The sequence below is a fragment of the Sorex fumeus genome, unplaced genomic scaffold (assembly GCF_029834395.1).
Source record: "Sorex fumeus unplaced genomic scaffold, SorFum_2.1 ptg000021l, whole genome shotgun sequence".
Classification (NCBI taxonomy): Eukaryota; Metazoa; Chordata; class Mammalia; order Eulipotyphla; family Soricidae; genus Sorex; species Sorex fumeus.
Genome location: NW_026606078.1, coordinates 16503864 through 16523266, shown reverse-complemented (window position 1 = coordinate 16523266; position 19403 = coordinate 16503864).

Here is a 19403-nt window from a genome sequence, read left to right as displayed (position 1 = left end):
ACTCTTAAAGATTTTTTTGGAATCCCACGGTAAGATACTATCATTCGTGTTATAATATTACTGTTATCTATAGTCCGGTCTCCCCAAAGAACTCTCTACCCTCCTCACTCCAAGTGCAGACTCCAGTGTATCATGATCCTGAACGTACTTATAATAGTTTCACTCAGGTTCTCCCCTAAAGTGCAAAAGTTAAGTTCATACCAATCCAAGTTCTTATTCCTAAACTACCAGAGTGGGCTTGTTCCTCAAGCTTGTGTTCTCCCTTGAAGAAATACCGTGCTTCCTTTCTCTATGTCTCTCTTTGCTTGTTTTGTTAAATGACTGTTCTCGCTTGAACATATATTCCATTCCACCCTACAACTGTTTCACAAGATTCTAAGAGTTTTTCAATAAAATATATTTTGTTTCACTAAACTAAAACTTTGAAAACACCAGAGCATTGTTAAAACCAATATTTGTATCTTTTAAACCACAAATTTTGAAAATGAAAGGTGGTATAGCAATGGAATACTACTCAGTTGTATGAAGTGAAATCTTCTTATTATTTGTATATAAAATGGATAACATGAGGTGATTATGTTTAGTGACAAAAACCAGGCAGAGAAAGATAGGCATCCTACAAGTTCATGCCTATGTGGCATATGGAGAAAACAAATTAAAAGAATAAAATGAGACAGACAAACGTCTAAAACATTATTTATATTCTATGATTTATAATTCAATTAACAATGGTTTCTCATACACATAATTCCAACAAGACACTCCTCATTCTCTCAAAGAACAAACCCTCCCTCTCCCCCAATCCCCCAGAATCCCTCCCTCCTAATCCCCTGACCCAATTGTGTGGATCAGTTCTCCCCTTACATTGCTCTTGAACCTTTGTTGCTACCTTGCTGTGTGTCTTTACATCCCACATATGAGAAAAATCTCTCTGTATCTGTTCCTTTCCTTAAGGCTAACTTTACATGCATGATATCCTCTAGTTTCATCCAATGTTGAAAATTACATAATGTTGATCTTTTCAAAGCAATAAAAACAAACTTTAGAACTATGAGATTATTTAGTTACCAGATCGAAAAGTATAATCAAAGTGGAAAAACTGAACAACGGTGAATGACAGAGTAGGCCTTTCAGTAGTGAGTGTAATATGATACATGCAAGTTGATTCTGCATAATCCTAAAATTTATGAAATTCTATAATGTAATTCTATAAGGTAATTTTAAATAATTAAAAAAGTATTTAAATAATTTACATTTATCTATGATTATGACGTATCTTTTGTGTCAAACTATCAGAAATAAAAAGAATGTGAGATAGAGATACGGTGTATCACTATACTTCTAAACAAGAGAAGCGCTAAAAATTTCTGTGTCTTGATGAACTCTCATATAAATTGACTCCAAAATCAAATTAATACACTCAAGGAAAAATAAAAGTCAACCAATTTAATTTTTTGCCTTCACTCAGGTTCCCATCTGCTGATCTCTGGCAGACGAAACAATTTTTGTTTATTTTATTTTTTTAAAATTTTTATTAGTGAAACACCATGATGTACAGTTGTACATTTACAAATTTTTGTGCTTGGGTTTTGATTATACAATGATCAAATGCCCATTCTTCCGCCAATGCCCATTTTCCACCACCATGTATTCCAGTATCCCTCCCACACCAATCCCCCCCCCCCCCATCCCACCCTGCCTCTGTGGCAGGACATTCCCTTTTTTTTCTCTCTCTCCTTTTGGGTGTTGTGGTCTGCAAAAGAGGCATTAAATTGCAATCATGTTCAGTCCATAGTCAGAATTTTTATTTTCAAAGTATTTCTTGGCAGAGGTTTGGCATTCTTTGCTAGCAACCAACTCATTTTCTTCTGCATTTTTTTTCTAGAAATATATACTTATACTAAGACTGATTAGTCATGGCACCAAATTGACAAATGTCCCTGTTTTTACTTCAGTTCTATTTCCTAATTATCACAAATTATTAGCAGTGGATAGAAAATAACTAGCCCAAAATTCGTGGGGGAAATGGAAATGTTTATGCTTTCCATAGTTTGGAAAATCCCTGTCACTATTATAGTGACATACATCTAAATTTGTAAACAAAATGATTAAGAAGAGGTAAACCATGACTGCCACTTCAAGGAAGAACGGGCCTTCAGCAAATATCCTTGGTTTCAGAAGGATGGCTCTGGCTTGGATGGGGGGCAAACATGAGAGCTGTGAGCTACCTGCAGTTAACACATGCTCTGAGGCTATGTGGTGACACTGCTGAGAAATGTCGAGAGCCCTGATTAGGTAGGGTCATGGGGGAGAATGGAATGATGACAAGATAACAGAGAAACAGGACAAGATCATAGATTCCTTTGAATAAAAGTTTTCATCTCTAATGTATTAATCTGTGAAAAAAGAACCAACTTCTTATCATTCTTCCTGGCAATATATTATCCTTACATAGTGCTTCAGGAAAAAACGCTTCCCTTGTTAGTTATTATAGCCTGAATATCTGTGAGGTCTTTGAACTCTTTCTATATATACAGTGCTGATGACTGAAACCAATCTCACTATTCAAGTATCTAAACTGCAATGTTCAGACCATTTAGCTCTCTAAACTCTGATGGCTCCAAATCTTCTAAGATCAGCTTTCATCTCTTCCATGATATCCAGGCTTCTCTTCTCAACTGTCAACTCTCCCTTTCTTTCTCCCTCTCTCTACCAACTATGGTCTCCCTGCCAAAATTTGCCAAGACAAGCCTTCTTGAAATATAGACATAAGTTGACTTCTCCTTTTTTTTAAATTTAGGCAATTTTGATTTTCAAAGTCATTTATATTGGAGATTTGTCATACAATATTCCAATTCTAATCACACCACCAGTGTCTGCATCCTTCCACCAACAAATTACCCATTTTTCCCTGCATTCCCACCATTTTCCTTGACAAACACATTTTGAAGTTTTACTATTGTACTTTGTGTTGATACATACAGTAGTGTTGGCATTGGTGGTTAAGACATAAACCTCAACTTTTTCATGCTGGCCTTACTGGATCAATGCCCACTGACACCATGTAGGGGAAATATATGAGAACAAATCATTTAGCTCCAAATTTTTCTAATAATCTTTAAACAGTTCTGATCGAAAAGAAAATAGTGAGAACTGGAGGAGACAACCCCTTGTCAGCGTGCAAAGTTTTTTCATTTTTCCACATTACAAAAGAAGAAATCAGTGAAGGAGGTCTGTCATCACGCAAGTTAGGTGACCCTGCTGAGATGTGTTCAACAGGGTGTTTTGTGCTCTTCTCTCCTTCCACCAGAAGTCCCAACCCTATGATTTTTGTCTCTTCAGTCCGCATAAAATGAAAAAGTTTTACCACACAGACATCCATGCAATGAGCCCAGCCAAGGTGATAAAAATAAATTTCAGCAAATTCATAGGTTATTCATGGTGGTAGAATCTAAATATCATATTTTTGTATTGAATATGCAGGAGACACATATTACAAACCTTTTCATGATTCAGTTTCAATCATAGGATATTTTAACACCTAACCTCCACTAGTATACATTTCCATTGCTAATGTCCCCAGTTTCTCTCCCACCACTCCCTCTCCCAACCCCAAACCCCACCTGACAGCCTGCTGTCTCTACACTATGGCAGGCACCTCTCTCTCTCTCTCTCTCTCTCTCTCACATACTTTGGGCATTATGGATTGTAATACAGAGAGGGAGAAGTTCTCACGTTTATTCCTTTACCTACTTTCAGGACTCAGTTCTCACCCAGAGTAATCACTTCCAACTATCATTGTCATAGCGGTCCCTTCTTCGGCTACATGCAAAAAAATAGGCTCAGAACTCTGCCTAACACCATGTACAAAAGTAAGATCAAAATGGATTAAAGACCTCAACATCAGACCAGAAATCATAAGGTACATTGAAGATAAAGTTGGCAAAACCCTCCATGACATTGAAGCTAATGGTATCTTCAAAGATGCCACGCCACTGACCGAGCAAGTGAAAACAGAGATAGATAAATGGGACTATCTTAAACTAAGAAGCTTCTGCACCTCCAAAGAAACAGTGACCAAAATACAAAGACAGTCTACAGAATGGGAAAGGATATTCACCGAATACACATCTGACAAAGGGTTGATATCCAGGATATACAAAATACTGGTTAAACTCCACAAGAAGAAAACATAGCGGTCCCTTCTTTATTCCAAATGCTCGCCTTCAGCACTTGTGGCAAGCGTCCAACCATTGACCAATTCTCCTGGCCGGTGTTTCTGCTATCCTTGGGTATTAGTCTCACATTCTGGTTTTTTATATCCAAAAATGGGGTAGTCCAATCAGTATACCCCTTTCCTTCTGACTGATTTCATTGAGCATGATATTCTTCCCTGTACATCCATTTATAAGCAAATTTCATGATGTCAGTTTCCTGCCAACTGCGTAGTATTCAATTGTGTAGGTATACCATAGTTTCTTCTGGCTATTGTGAATGGTACTGCAGATGGTATTTCTGTTGTAAATATCATGTTTAATGTAAATTACATAGGAAAATACTTCCCACGTTCCAAACATACAGAATCCACTCACTAACAGAGCTTTTTTTTAATTTTTTTAAAAAATATAATTTATTATGATGCTTTCTAAAAAACGGAAGCTATTAACAAAAATTCAGGGAAAGCATATTCTATAAATGCCAAAAATAATAACCTTAAGAAAGGACAACTGCTACGTGTTCTTGCTCCTCAAAAATCCATGTGTTTCTTGATATATTGTCAATATCTTTCGATAGCCTTAAAATTCTTCAACTTAATTTCTAAACACTATTTAAAGTTATATTAATTTAATAGGTGTAATCAGCTTTATAGAATATTTATTTGATTCTTTCATATTTTACATAAACAACGTTTGAATTAACCATAGCACTGTAGCACTGTCCTCCCATTGTTCACTGATTTGTTCGACCAGGCACCAGAAACGTCCCTGTGGTGAGACTTGTTGTTACTGTTCTTGGCATGTCGAATACTTCACAGGTAGCTTGCCAGGCTTTGCCATGAGGGAGGGTTACTCTCAGTAGCTTGCTGGGCTCTCTGAGAGGAGGAGAGCAATAGAACCCAGGTTGGCCACGTGTAAGGCAAACATCTTACTCACTGTGCTATGGCTCCAGCCCATATATATATTTATACATATATATGTGTATTTACAGACACATACATATTGATATATTCCTCTTACACGGCTCTTAAGCTCCAACTCATATTTTTTCCTCCTCCAATTCTTTACTACTTCTCTCCCCATACTTGGGGCTCAACTAATTTTCCGAGTGCCCTCAGATGCATTTCTGAGGCCATGATAAAGGAATGCATAACACATACATGCAAGGAAGGCACAAAGCATATGTAGATAAATTTCATATGGACATATAATTGTGATGACAAGTTTACAAACTGTATTCGCTTCAAGTACAGAGTTCCTGATCTCTGGAACTGTGTATTCATACTCCATGCACCGTCAAATATCCAGCTACTGTCCACAACTAACTAACAACACTCCCCTACCCATTTCAGTCATTTACTTCCCCTCCTATAAGGACGATTTTGATGTCAGAGTGTAAAGGTTTTATTTTACTTTTGTTTTATTAGTCCATAAGCTCAGGTGGTGGATTACACAAAGGTCTTTGAATCCTGCTACTGCAAGATGTGGGCAATTCGGAAATCTGTGTCAGACCAAATGTCTGACCTGAAGGTTGCGATGGCAGGGAGGTCTCCATCCCCAGGAAATTCATCACTAAAAAGGAACCAAGGAAGAAATCAGTGCTTGCGAAATGAGATATTTGGTCCACAAAACTAGTGGTGCAACAAATGTGCACCTACCAGCAATAGGCAATGCATTATTACTGGGTATTCTTCGGATAATGGACAAGTCCTGTGCTCAAAGATTGGACGTAAATGTTGTAGTTCTTACTGTTTTTCATGTGTTGCTCTTGTTTTTTGGTTTTCTTTGTATTTGAAAGAATTTCTGTGTAAACTAACTTGAAAAATAAGAGACTTGGGAAGAGCAATATTACATTTGTTAAGGCAATGGCCCTGCGCACACCTGACCGCAATTTGATCTTTAGTATCACTTATGATCTCCTAAGCATCTTCAGCAGTGATCCCCAGCACAGATCCAGGAGTAATCCCTGAGCACTTCGGTCTATGACACAGTTTCAATGTCCTCCAAACAAAAGGTTTTTTTAAAAAATAATTATAGATTTTCAAACTAATAAGTGCCATACAGAGCTTAGCTTTGTAATGTATTGTACTGATAATTTATTCACTTTCATGGAAAAATAAACGGGCGTTAATATCATAGAATAAGAGTATGAATGAAGCACTACTTCATCATGATATTTGTGCTGAGGTACAGATTCTAGGTTTCATAATTTGAGTCAGAATCTCTGAAACACAAGTGTATTCAGAACCTTGCTGTTCATTTATGGAAGGGAAAGTTAACGTGGTACCATTACAATTAGAGTTCTGAAACTTTTTAAGAAAATAACAAAATACTAGTTTAAGACATGTATTTTACTTTTAGTGTGGTAATTCTGGAGGACTGCTGAAATAGAACAGTGAAAAATGTGGCATTCCCTGCCACAGAGGCTGAGTGGGATAGGGGGTATGGCTGGTGGGAGAAATACTGGGAACCGTGGTGCTGGAGAATGGGCACTGGTGGAGGGATAAGTACTCCATCATTGTATAAATGAAATCGAATCACAACAATTTGTAAGTCTACAACTGTCCCTCATGACGTTTAACTAATAAAAATTTAAAAAATGAAATAAGAAGGGAAAAATGCGCTATTTTTTTCTCTGCTTCTGACGTTTCATTATAAGAAACTTAGATGTCCATTATACTATCATAACTTCCAATCTCCATTAGGAGCTCTTATATTGAGTGTGAAAATAACATGCTGTTAAATGAGTGAGGGGAGTAAACATGAACTGAGTTTTTTTTAATTTAAAAATCTCAGTGTATATGAATAGTACCTGTCTACGAACAGTTTTCCTCTTTTTTGACCCCAATTTTTGAATTTTCTTTCCCTTCTCTCCGTTTTACTCACTTTGATAACTCGATTCTGTGATGGGTTGAGGAGACAGAGAGAAGTCGATTCCAGACTAGGAGGCGGGTATTTGGTTATTAGGGGGTTGGACCTCCTTGAGAACCTTAACCATTTCTCAAGATGAGTTGCTGTAAGCTTGGGGGGCAGAGCCATTTAGCCCTGTGTATGACATGGAGTCATAGGACTGCAGGCTGGAAAGGAGAGTTCCCAGAGTGCCTTGATGATAGTAATACACCTGGCTTCCTTCCTTGTAGGGAAGTGACAGGCTTTGACTCTGATGTGGAACCTGAGATGATCTTCTCTCAACAAGACTGGCAGAAACTGATGGGAACACAGACACCGTGTTGTTGGTAACTAGTGTTTTCTCATAGCGAGCTGCCATAGACATGGAAGAGACAGCAGTGTCTTGGTCAAGAATAGTCACAAAAAAGTCTCCCATGGAAGACATCACTTCAGCACTTCCTGCAATATCCCATTCCAAAACACTTGGGTAGGAAGCAGCTGAGGTAGATATATGACTCTGGTGAAACACTCCAGATAGCATTGTTGTGCTGAAATGTTGTAAATATAGGCACTACCCATCAGTGGTTGGAAAGATGTGCCAGAGGCTGAGGGCAGGAGTCAAGCAGACCTACCAGCTGGAGCAGATACTCTGGAGTAGTTGCAGACACTTCCTGTTAGGGAAGCTGCATCTTTCACCATGGGAAGGTCAAGCTGCAGAGTATGTGCAGTTCCCAATACAGATGGATTTTGAAAATTTTCTGTAAGGAACAAGAGGGTGATGAAAAAAATCTGTGAGACTAATAATCTCCTTCAACGCTGAGAGGAACAATATGAACTTAAAATTTAAGCCATCAGGATGCTTCTACTACAAACAGTCAACTGAGTTTCCAAAATTCCAACAATTTGGGGTGATTCAAAGATGGGAACATTTTGGCACTTTGTGTATTTGGTATCGTGCTCCCACAGTGAACACAGAACTGTAGAAGAGCCAGGTGATCATGTCTGTACCTGGATTTCTTGCTTACAGATAATTCTCCTTACCCTAGAAATGCCTGTAGCTTGCCTCCTATTGAGTCCTATGCTATTTCCTAGAATGGAAGTTTTTTCAAACTAGGACGTCTAAGAGAAAGGGCAACATTCAATGGACAAGAAGAAACCTGAGGCCCAGAGATGGCAAAGAGATTTCATATATTCCAATAATTTTTATTGGCCGGGGTTTGGGGTGGTGTGGAGTTTGGACCAACAACTGACAGTGATCTTGGGTTCTTCCTGGCTCTACACTCTGGAGTGACCCCTTAAAACATTCGGGAGAGTGTATGCCGTGACAGAGATTCAACTGGATTGGCTGTGTACAAGGAAAATGCCTTATCCCCTCCAGTACTATCTCTCTCTGTCCCTTAAGAATTTCCAGGTTACACAAATTAAAGCATGTGGTTTTTTTGCCAGGATCCTGCATGATCACTACAAGGACAGAAACCAGAAGGAAGATACCTTACATCAATTTAGGCATTTGGGTTCTTTACAACTATTACCATTGTAATCATCAGGTTTCCATTTGACTTGTGAGATGAGTACCTGTTACTTACTGTTCACATACGACTTAATCTTGTGGATGCATTGAAGGTTACCCTCATTTTTGATCCACTTCAAAAAGGACTACTGGAGTTTTTTCAAGAAATGTTTTTGGAAGGAAAACTTTATTTAAACTCTGTGTCTTATGTTGTTTATCTACAATGTAGTTACTAATAATTCTAAGAAAAATAATGCATACATGAATATTATTTTTCTATTTCATTTGATTTTCATAGAAGGAAGTGTAAAGAAAACATCATAAAAAAAAGGAATCACAGAACTGAAAAAGGAGAATATAGATTTTAATGAAATCTGGGCTCTGTAGCAAGCAGCACAGTACAGTAAGTTATGGAGAGCAGACGTAAGAGTAGGCCTTGAATAACAGTGGATGTGAGTGCAAGCAAAACCAAATAAAACAGTCCAATAAGTTTATTAATAAATTGTTCCACATATACAATATGAAGACAGTATTCTATTTTAGAAAAAACTGGTAGCCAAAAAATGGAATAGAAGGAGATTTTTGAGTGCACACTTTACCACTCCATTAAAGAGAAAGGATTTACCAGTAACTACATAACAAAAAGAAAATAGAAGTAAACGTGATTGTATTTCATAGACAAGAAATGTTTTAAATGAGTAAAATACAGGAAGAAATTTCGAAAGTACAAAAAATTATTCTCATCAGTGTCTTTGAATATTAACCAGCAAACAACACGTTTTAAACATAGCAGAGGATTTCACTTGATCACACAAGAAACAGAAAAGACCATTTAAAAAGTGAGCATAAAATATTGCAAACTTACTTTCAACCCCTACATTTGAATTATATTTATCAACCTGGAAAACATTCTTCTCAATGTTTAATAAATGAGCACCGAAATCCAATAAAATATCTTTTATGTAGGAAAAATAATAATTAACAAATATGACAAAAATGTGTAATTAGACCTGTGAGACTTGATTTTTCTACTTCCTCTTAGGATTTAAAACAGAAGTTGACTATTATCTAAATACTCTCATGTTAGGAAGAAAAAATCACATGAAATAATATTTGTAAAGATGACAAGCAGCTTTAACCTGGAAACTACTTACCACACAAATGAATCAAATCTCCTGATTCAAGTTAGAATATACCATTTTTTTATTTAACAGGCAGCGCGTACATGTACTTAAAAACCAGAATGTAATAAAAACATTGAAGATTCTGTGTCTTCCACGGCCCTAGATCAGCACTATTAGCTATTTATGGGGAGCATCATTTCTGAAGCGTGTTTATACTCAAATTGTCAAGTACCAAGTACTATGTTCTAAGAGATAATAAGGAAAAAAGCCAGCAAGGATGGCTTTCTTATAAACTGCTTTTCCTACTGGTACCTTTCTTTTTTGATTTTAAATCTTTGGTTCTCTTCAACATTCTGTACAAACGTTTTCCCCTTCCTTGATAATCGATGTCCCTATGCTTTCTTTCTTTCTTTCTTTCTTTCTTTCTTTCTTTCTTTCTTTCTTTCTTTCTTTCCTTCCTTCCTTCTTTCTTTCTTTCTTTCTTTATTCTGTCTTTCTTTCTTTCTTTCGTTCTTTCTTTCCTATTTATTTCTCCCTCATATCGTCTAGGTTTCGATTGGTCAATGTTTGATGAAAGTGATCCCAAACTTCCTTAACTTTGAGTGCTTGCCTCCCTACCCTCAGCACTCCACACCTTATTCATGCCCCATATTTTTTTATTACCTGGCTAAAATCAAATCTCAAAGATTAATGATTATTACTTTGTAATATCACTATATTTAAAATACTGAAGTGTAAATACAAGTGGAGAGACCATTACAGATAAAACATGCTAGTATATATTAACAGTTTTCCACAGCATCTATATTTTCGGTTTCTGTAAAAATACTGTCTCTGATTTACTTATTTTCAATGGAAATCATGAAAAATTCACTATTAAAGGACAAAGAAACACAGAGAATCAACACTCATATATATATATATATATATATATGTGTGTGTGTGTGTGTGTGTGTATTTAAGTATATGTGTGTATTTGAGCTCCTAAGTATGTCTAAAATAGAATGTAATCAATGAGGAAAAACACTTTGTATGTGAGAGAAAGTAAGCCAATGTCTAAAATCACACAACAAATGTCAAAGTCAAGCTCAAATGAGGCTTATAAAATTCTACTTGAATAATTACCTTCATTACTCCGTGCTGTTTTTACTTGACTGCTAAGTTTATGGATGATAAATTTAATGAAAAGCTTTGAAAAGTATTATTCCTTACCTGACATGGTCAGAGAAGTGGAAATACCGATGAAAGGTAGACGAGAAGAGGAGATGGTAGGAGAGTACGTCTGAACACTGAAGAGGCTTAAGACAACAAGTGTTCAGTACAAATGAGTGCTCACACGTGATTTGTCATTGGTCACTCGTCACTTGCCATGATGTTTCAAATTTGTTTACAAACTACTACATGGGACCCCCAAGAATCTACCAGTTGGAGGTTGGTTTGGTGGGAGAATGATGTCATAAAGTAGGCAGTTGAAAGTTAGAGCCTAGCCAATCAGGAGGTCAGAATCCCAAGAAGACCACCGGATTGGATAGAGAGCATGGTAGAATGAAGCAGGCTAGGGAGATGGAATCCTACAAGACAGTCATAACAGTTTCATCTTCGTCAGACTCTTGTGTTAGAAAAATATTCTCATTATACTCAAGAGCTTACATATTTCATTAACAAATCAAAAAAATTACTAAATAATCGTTTATATTGCACTGTTAAAGAAACAACATTTGGCATTACTAGTATATTTTAGATAACGTTTACAGCACAGCAGGTAGGGCATTTGCCTTGCAGGAGGCCAACGCTGATACCGATTCCTCTGCCCGGCAAACTACCCAGTGTATCTCATCCACATAGCAAAAGCCTGGCAAGCTCCCCATGACCTATTCGATAGGCCAAAACCAGTGTCAACAAGTCTCACAATTTGGTTTAAGATGTTACTGGTTCCCGCTCGAGCAAATGGATGAACCGCGGGAGGACAGTGCTACAGTGCTATGATTGAAAAAAATGGTGGTTTCTTTCAATATGACAACACTTACTAGGATAAGTTGTAGATGAATCGAAATGTGTTAAAATAAATAAAATGAGAAGAAATAGTAAATGCACAGGTATCTTATTTGTACAAAACTAACAGTTGTTCTCAATTTAAAACAGTAGAAAATAAAGAAAAACATATGCTCATTGGTCCAAAATTTTACAATCAGAAAGAAAAGGACAAAAACCAAATTAAGTGATCAAAAAACAAGGAACACCAACAAATAGTGGCAATTAATATGATAGGCCAAGTATGAAAGGTTTTAAAAAATTAGTGCTGTGAAATAAATCAGTATTTTGCTATTAAATTTGAATAGAAAAAATAAGCATAATACATGATCATATAATGTCTATTGAAAGAAGTGTAAATGACTAGTAAACACAAGAGCAATTTTCTTTTTTTTGAATTTTTGTTTTGTTTTGTTTTGTTTTATTAGTGAAACACCATGAGGTACAGTTGTAGACTTACAAGTTGTTGCACTTGGTTTTGAGTTATACAGTGATCGAGTACCCATTCCACCACCAGTGACCAATCTCCACTCCCACCAATCCAAGTATCCCTCCTCCTCCCCATCCCCCATCTCACCTGCCTCTTTGGTAGGGCACTACCTTTTGTTCTATTTCTCCTTTTGGGTGCTATGGTCTGCAGAAGGGACATTGGGTGGCAATCCTGTTCGGTCCTTAGACTACTTTCATCAGGCATCTCCCATCTTGGGCAGATCTTCCCAGCACCCTTTATTGGGTGCTCCCTTCTCTATCTGCGCTGCCTTTACCCCTAGACAGTGCAGCTGACCTCTAAGCCATGGAGTGAACAACCTGGTATTTATCACAGCTGTTCTTGTGTGTTAATTTCTTATTTTGTTCCTTTATGTTACCCAGATGAATGCAATCTTTCTATTTCTGTCCCTCTCTTTCTGACTCATTTCCCATAGCATAATATTTTCCATGTAGTACCACACAAGAGCTATTTTCAAGCTCACTAGTCGACAAAGAGCACAAATTAAAAAGAGAAATTAAAATTTCCCCCCAAATAACAAATATTGAAAAATCATGTGCTATCTTTCCCTAGCAAAGATGCTAGAAAATAGATCTTTCCAAGTTATTTTATTGAGAGTTAAATCTGTATAATATTTAGGCAATATATATCTTAAAGCAGTTTAATGTTCATTAAGTCACTGTCACTGTCACTGTCCTCCCGTTGTTCATCGAATTTCTGGAGAGGGTCCAGTTAGGTATCGAGTGTGAGACTTTGTTGTAAGTTAGCTTTTGTGTGTGTATATGGAAATTCAGGGATCAAACCAAAACCTCCGAAATGTGAGGCAAATATTTTACCACCGAGCTATTTTTCCAACCACAGTTAATGATTTTGCTTTTGCTTCTATAGTGCGAAGAATAGAAACCAAAATTTCATACATGAAAGCCAAGTTCTTTTGTCCTGAGCTACATATCGGGTCATAAGTAAGTTAGTTTTTAAGAATTGATATTAAGGAAACAATTAGAAAAGTCGACAAATAGATATAAATGTTCACATCAATGTCATCTTAGCTGGAAAACATTACAATTATAAAATCTCAATAAACATTTTATAGTAACAGAAATTGTGTATTTAAAAATCATACTTGTATATAGACTAATATAAATGCATAATTGAAAGACTCCAAAGAAATGTATGTCCATTTTAATTGTATGTTTATTGTGGTTCTATTTTCTTCTTAATATAGTTATCCCATTAGCAATACAAATTTGGACTTCTATATTATATTTTTCAATAATTATATTTCGAGAATTTTTGGACGTTGATATGTATGTGAAATAATTAAAGATGATTAATATATCCTAGAAATATATAAAAAATCTAAGAAAAAGTATGCCATGCAAGCATGTATAAAATATATGCAGATAATTGATTTGATTGGACCCCAGACTTAATATAGGGGTTAAAGCACTTAACATGCATACAGTCAACCCAAATTAATGGTTGGCACAACCAGGAGTAAACCGTGAGCACAGATTCTGAAGTCCCATTTACCACATACTATGGCCCAAATACCCCACAAAAATAGAAATATAAATTATCACTTAATAACATCAAATACAGATGTATTATATAGTCTATTATAAAATCGATTAAAGTTTTGAAGTATATCAAAATTTACAGATGGACAGGCCACACATAGCACTAGTTGCAGACAATGGAATTAAATACTATTAGAAAACCATGTTCTTGGTTAATAGCAGACTATCTATTAAATTTGGGGGTTTTCAAACATTATAGAGGAGTTAGCATCGTTAAGCTCTATGTTACTCAAGAATCAGTTATGTGTTTTTCTTTTCTATTCTTCCCTTTATGTGTGATCCAGAGATCACCCCTGGCAGGCTCAGGGTTCTGGGGATTGAATTCAGGTTAGCTGCATACAAGGTAAACACCCTCTACATGCTGCACTAGCTCTTTGGCCTATATGTTTCTTTTAGAAAATTACATGTGAATAAAACATTTTAATAATTAAAAATCACTTCTAATAAAACATTTAATTAAAAAGTTTAATGCAGGCAAATACTGTTTTAATCATTAAAGTCAATTAAAAAATTAGAATACTATTTGGTAAAGCATAGAAACATAGCAAAAAATAGATGATATATATCTTTTTTGAAAGTTGGTAACTGTAACACATTGTCGTTTTCCTTTTCAAGGATAAGATGAATCCATAGCGTAGATTTGTTCACAAAAAATGCTATATTCTCTCCTGAATGCGTATTTAAAAATACTTGCCAAAGTGCCTATTTCTCAACATTTTGAGTACTATAGGCCTCTATGCTATTGTTAGATCTTTCTCTTGTTTTATTTTTACTTTATGTTCCAATTTTTTTATTTTTAATTTTCAAATTTTTATTAGTGAGACACCATGAGGTACGGTTGTAGACATATGAATTTTTGTGCGTGGGTTTCATTTATACAATGATCAAATACCCATCCCTCCACCAGTGCCCATTTCCCACCACCAGGGATCCCAGTATGCCTCCCACCACCCATCCCCTCATCCCACCCTGACTCTGTGGGAGGGCATTCCCCTTTGTTCTCTCTCTCCTTTTAGGTGTTGTGGTTTGCAAAAGAGGCATTGAGTGACAATCATGTTTGGTCTATAATCTATGTTCAGCATGCTCTCCCATCCTGGTAGGATCCTCCCAACACCCTTTATTTGGTGCTCCATTCTCTATCTGAGCTGTCTTTTCTGCTAGCCTGTGTGGTTGGTCTCCAAGCTATGAGGAAAAATTCCTGACACTAATCTCGGCCACTCTTGGGAGTTAGTCTCCTGTTTTGTTATTTTATGTTCTCCGGGTGAATGCAATCTTGTTCTTTCTGTCCCTCTCTTTCTGACTCATTTCGCTGAACATGATACAGTCCAGGTAGTACCACTCCTATGTAAATTTCATGCTCTTCCTGCCTGAAGACTTCTCTCTGGCTTCCTGAAAGAACAGGGAGGGGAGAGACAATGTGCGGTCCTAAGCAAACACAGGAGGGGAAGAATTATCTAAAAAACATAGGAGAAGAGGCATTGAGTGGCAATCATGTAATTGTGATGACTAGTTAACAAACTGTATTCCCTTCAAATACAGACTTACTCATCTCAGCAACTGTGTATTCATACTCCATGCACTTTCAAATATCCAGCTACTGTGCACAACCAACTAACAGCAGTCCCCTACCCATTTCAGTCATTTACTTCCCCTCTTTTAAGGACTATTCTGATGGCAGAGTGTAAAGGTTTGATTTTGCTTTTGTTTTATTAGTCAATTTAGTTTTTTTCTTTATATTCCAGAAACAAATCAAATGTTTTTTTTTTTTTAAAAAAAATAAAGGACAGAAGGTGATATCAGGCAACAAATGAAATAGTTGATCTGGCTGAGAATCAGCAAGAGTCTTTCAGGTCAGTGTGAGGAAAGGAACATCCAGTTGTCCTTCCCAGCATATTTCCAAAGGGCGGGCTTGGAGCAGCGTACATGCTGGGAAGAAGCCCAGGACACTAGCAGTGTCTTAAACATTGTGGGGCCTATTTTCTTCTTTGAAAATGTAATGGTATTGACCTCAATTGCAAACCACAACACCCCAAAGCAAAAAAAAACCAAAAGGGAATGCCCTGAGGCGGGGCGGATTTGGGGAGATGGGTGGTGGGAGGGTCACTGGGTTCCTCGGTGGTGGAGAATGGGCACTGGTGGAGGGATGGGTACTTGACACTTGTATAACTGAAACCCAAGCACAAAGGTATGTAAGTCTACAACTGTACCTCATGGTGTTTCACTAATAAAAATAAATAAATAAAAACTAAAAAATTAAAAGTGCTATCAGCTGGTATAAGAAAAAAAATGTAATGGTGTTGACTACATTACATCAAGATCATTTTTAGCTATATGATGCTATGATACATCTTTGATTCACTGATTGATACTTTGAAATGTCCCAGTTCATTCTCATTCAGAGAAGTCATTTATTTCTTCGAGTATTGATTTGTACAGGGAATTTCTCAGAAAATTCTTTATATAATGTATATTCAGGGACTCAATAATAATGTTCTTATTACCATTTTCAAAGAATACAAAAATACACTTTTAATAAGATTTTCTTGGTTCTCTATCTAAAAGCTAAATGACAACAAATAAGTTTAACTCAATATTTTCTAAAGCGCATTACATTAGTACTTGAAAAGAAATTTTAAAAGATTCTTGGAGATGGGAGGAGGAAAAGTCATGGATCCATAAGGATTAGTACAAGTCTTTGGGTGTGTGTGGGGTAGGGGAGTGTCTAGAAAAGTTGAGATCACACTCAGCTATGTGATCTAATCTCTATATATCTATTCTCTAAATTAGATACCAGCGATGTTTCCACACAGATGTATTCATATGAATATCATGTACACTAGTGAGATCCAGGGAAATAATTCTTAGAACTGACATTCTTGTAAATTTAAGTAGTAATCAGGTTTTTATGATTAAGTTGTTATGATTTCATAGGCAGTGTTTGTTTCCTTAACCAATGTGGAATGTCTTTAAAAGACCAAATATAGGAACATTTTTCATTTTTAATTTAATATAGAAAATGCTGAAATTAAAGGTTAAATAGAGATGAATATCTTTTTCAATAATCTATTTGGGACACTGTCCTTTACTTGTTTTATTAGGAACTGAATGTGTTAACCTATGATCTCTAATTCCATGCCTAGACCTCCATTCTCTACTTGTACCAATGAAGACAAACTTCACTTTAGGCCCAGTTTTCAGTAATCTCAACTAAATATTTGCTGGAGCGATAGCACAGTGGGTAGGGTGTCTGCCTTGCACGCAGCCAACATGGCCGACCCGAGTTCAAGTCCTCCGCCCCTCTCGGAGAGCCTGGCAAGCTACCGAGAGTATTCGATATGCCAGACACAGTAACTAAACATTAAAGTAAAAAATAAGTCTGCTCAAATAATTCTGTTATCCAGCAGTTGTTTAAGATGCTTACACAAATGAACAGAATATTGAGAAAGAAAAATTCTGTTTGAAGAAGGCACAGAATACATGTTGTAATTGACCATATAAAAGAAAGAAAATTAAAGTAAATTTCTTGGTAATTTCTGGTAGTCTTGGAACCATGTTGACCATGGGGTAGTCAGCTAACTAAGTCTTCCTTAACTTGGATTTCCCTTGTTCACATCCCTGATATCACTCTTTTCCTCCTCAGATCCCATTTCCAGTAGATCATGTTACCCACAGATCTTGTTGTTTCAAGCTTTGTTTACAGAGGAACCCAAATTTCAAGCCCTCCTTTTACACTTATTGTCTCTTTTCCCATCAGTTCAGACTTCTCCCAACATTTTTTCCTCAGTGAATACAACATTCCTTCAAGAGAGTTGAAGCTTGTTAGTTTTAAGAGATTACTGGGATCAATTCCCTCCAGCCATACATTAAAGGTAGCAAAACACTTTTCAAGTTTTCTGTTCACAGCCAGTCAACTACCCTTTTCTGGGAAAAATCTATTAACTGGTTTGTCTCAGGTCAATCAGAAACTGCGTTCATTTCCCCCCATTTTCAACAAAGTAGTTACTGGTACCAAGCAGAGTTAGTTAAATACGTGTTCCTGTTAACATATATTTTCACTTGGGATCCATGTGAACACCTTCCACCTGGCTTTTATTGAAGGTGGTCACCCAGATTGCTTTTCTGGTGGCATTCTGTTTCTCACTATTCCTCTCCACAGCTAAGTGATGTGAAAATACCATCGTTAGTAAATGGTATGATTGAAAGCTCCAGAACGAATGCCAGCCCTTTCAGCTCTCTCGGTCTTATATGTAACCTGTTCTTTGGAACCTATCTTATTTTCGTATTTTTGTCTTGAATCTCATTTACAAAATATATTTTACCTTATTTGAAAAATATCCACCAACTATCCCATGATGATCACCAGAATTCCACTTCCCTACCCTTCTCAGTTTCCTTTCCATCCATCCATCACCCCATTAACTCTCCTAGGACCATCTCTTTCCACCACAAACTTCCAGGCTCAAGGTCAACCGATACCAACTGCTTTCGGAGTGGTGACCTAGGACGCATGTCTTAGTATGGTACCTACCGCAATGCAGCCACAATGCCATTTATAAAGCTGATTCTTGTGTGAGCTGCAGTTAAAAGCGATGTTTAGAGAAAGCTACAGGAACCAGGGAACATGGAAGACCAAAGACCAGCCCCTCAAGCTAATATAATTTGAGCTCCCCCCACCAGAAATTTCCTGAAAGCTGGCTTGGCTACCTTGGGGAGTTTACAAATTCAAAGACTTACAAAGGCAATGGACCGCATTGTTAAAACTCCCTAGTAAAGTGTCACCATGATAGCAACTCTGAATATTGTTGGGAATAAGTGAAATGGTGCAGCTAAGGGTGCTGAACAGAGGGCCTGAGGACATGGTGACTTATCTTTGCATCTCCCAGGAGTTGATATTCAGGCTTAAAGCTGCAACTGTTCTCTTGGCTTTGTCCCTGTTAAGAGTCATACTTGAATGACTCTGAGGGCGTTGATCACTCATCTGGTAGGTTTATTCCCCAGTGTTTGTGTTTGCATCCCCCAGCCATCATTTATTGATAGACCACACAAACCTTTTAGTGATGTGTTTCAAATTTGATTATTTTCCAAAGGTGGCCATGAGGCGTAAACACAGACTCCATGGAAGAATTTTTACTTTCCTTCTGGTCATCTTAGACTCATCTTACTTTCTCAGCCTATTCCAAATTTATTCTTTTAACCGAAAACCGCAGACTGTGCCATTTCTCCCATTTTTTTCCGAGGACACCAGGGATAGTCATACTTGACTGTGCTCTGGTCTTACTCCTGGATCTGTGCTAAAATTTCACATCTAGTGGGTCTCTGGGGACCATAAAAGACTGCAAGAATTGAACTGAGTCCTTTTTGTTTGCAGAGCAAATGCCCTGTCAGCTATACTCTTCCTCTGACCCTAGCTCACTCGTCATCAGGCCCATGCAATTTATCCTCTGATGGGCTTTATAAACCTGGACCAAGTTTGTATTTTGGAGAGTCTTGTCTATTCACCCTTTTTTCTGTCTCTAACTTCCCGTTCTTTCCCATTCCATCCTTCAACCCCCAGCCACTCCCAAA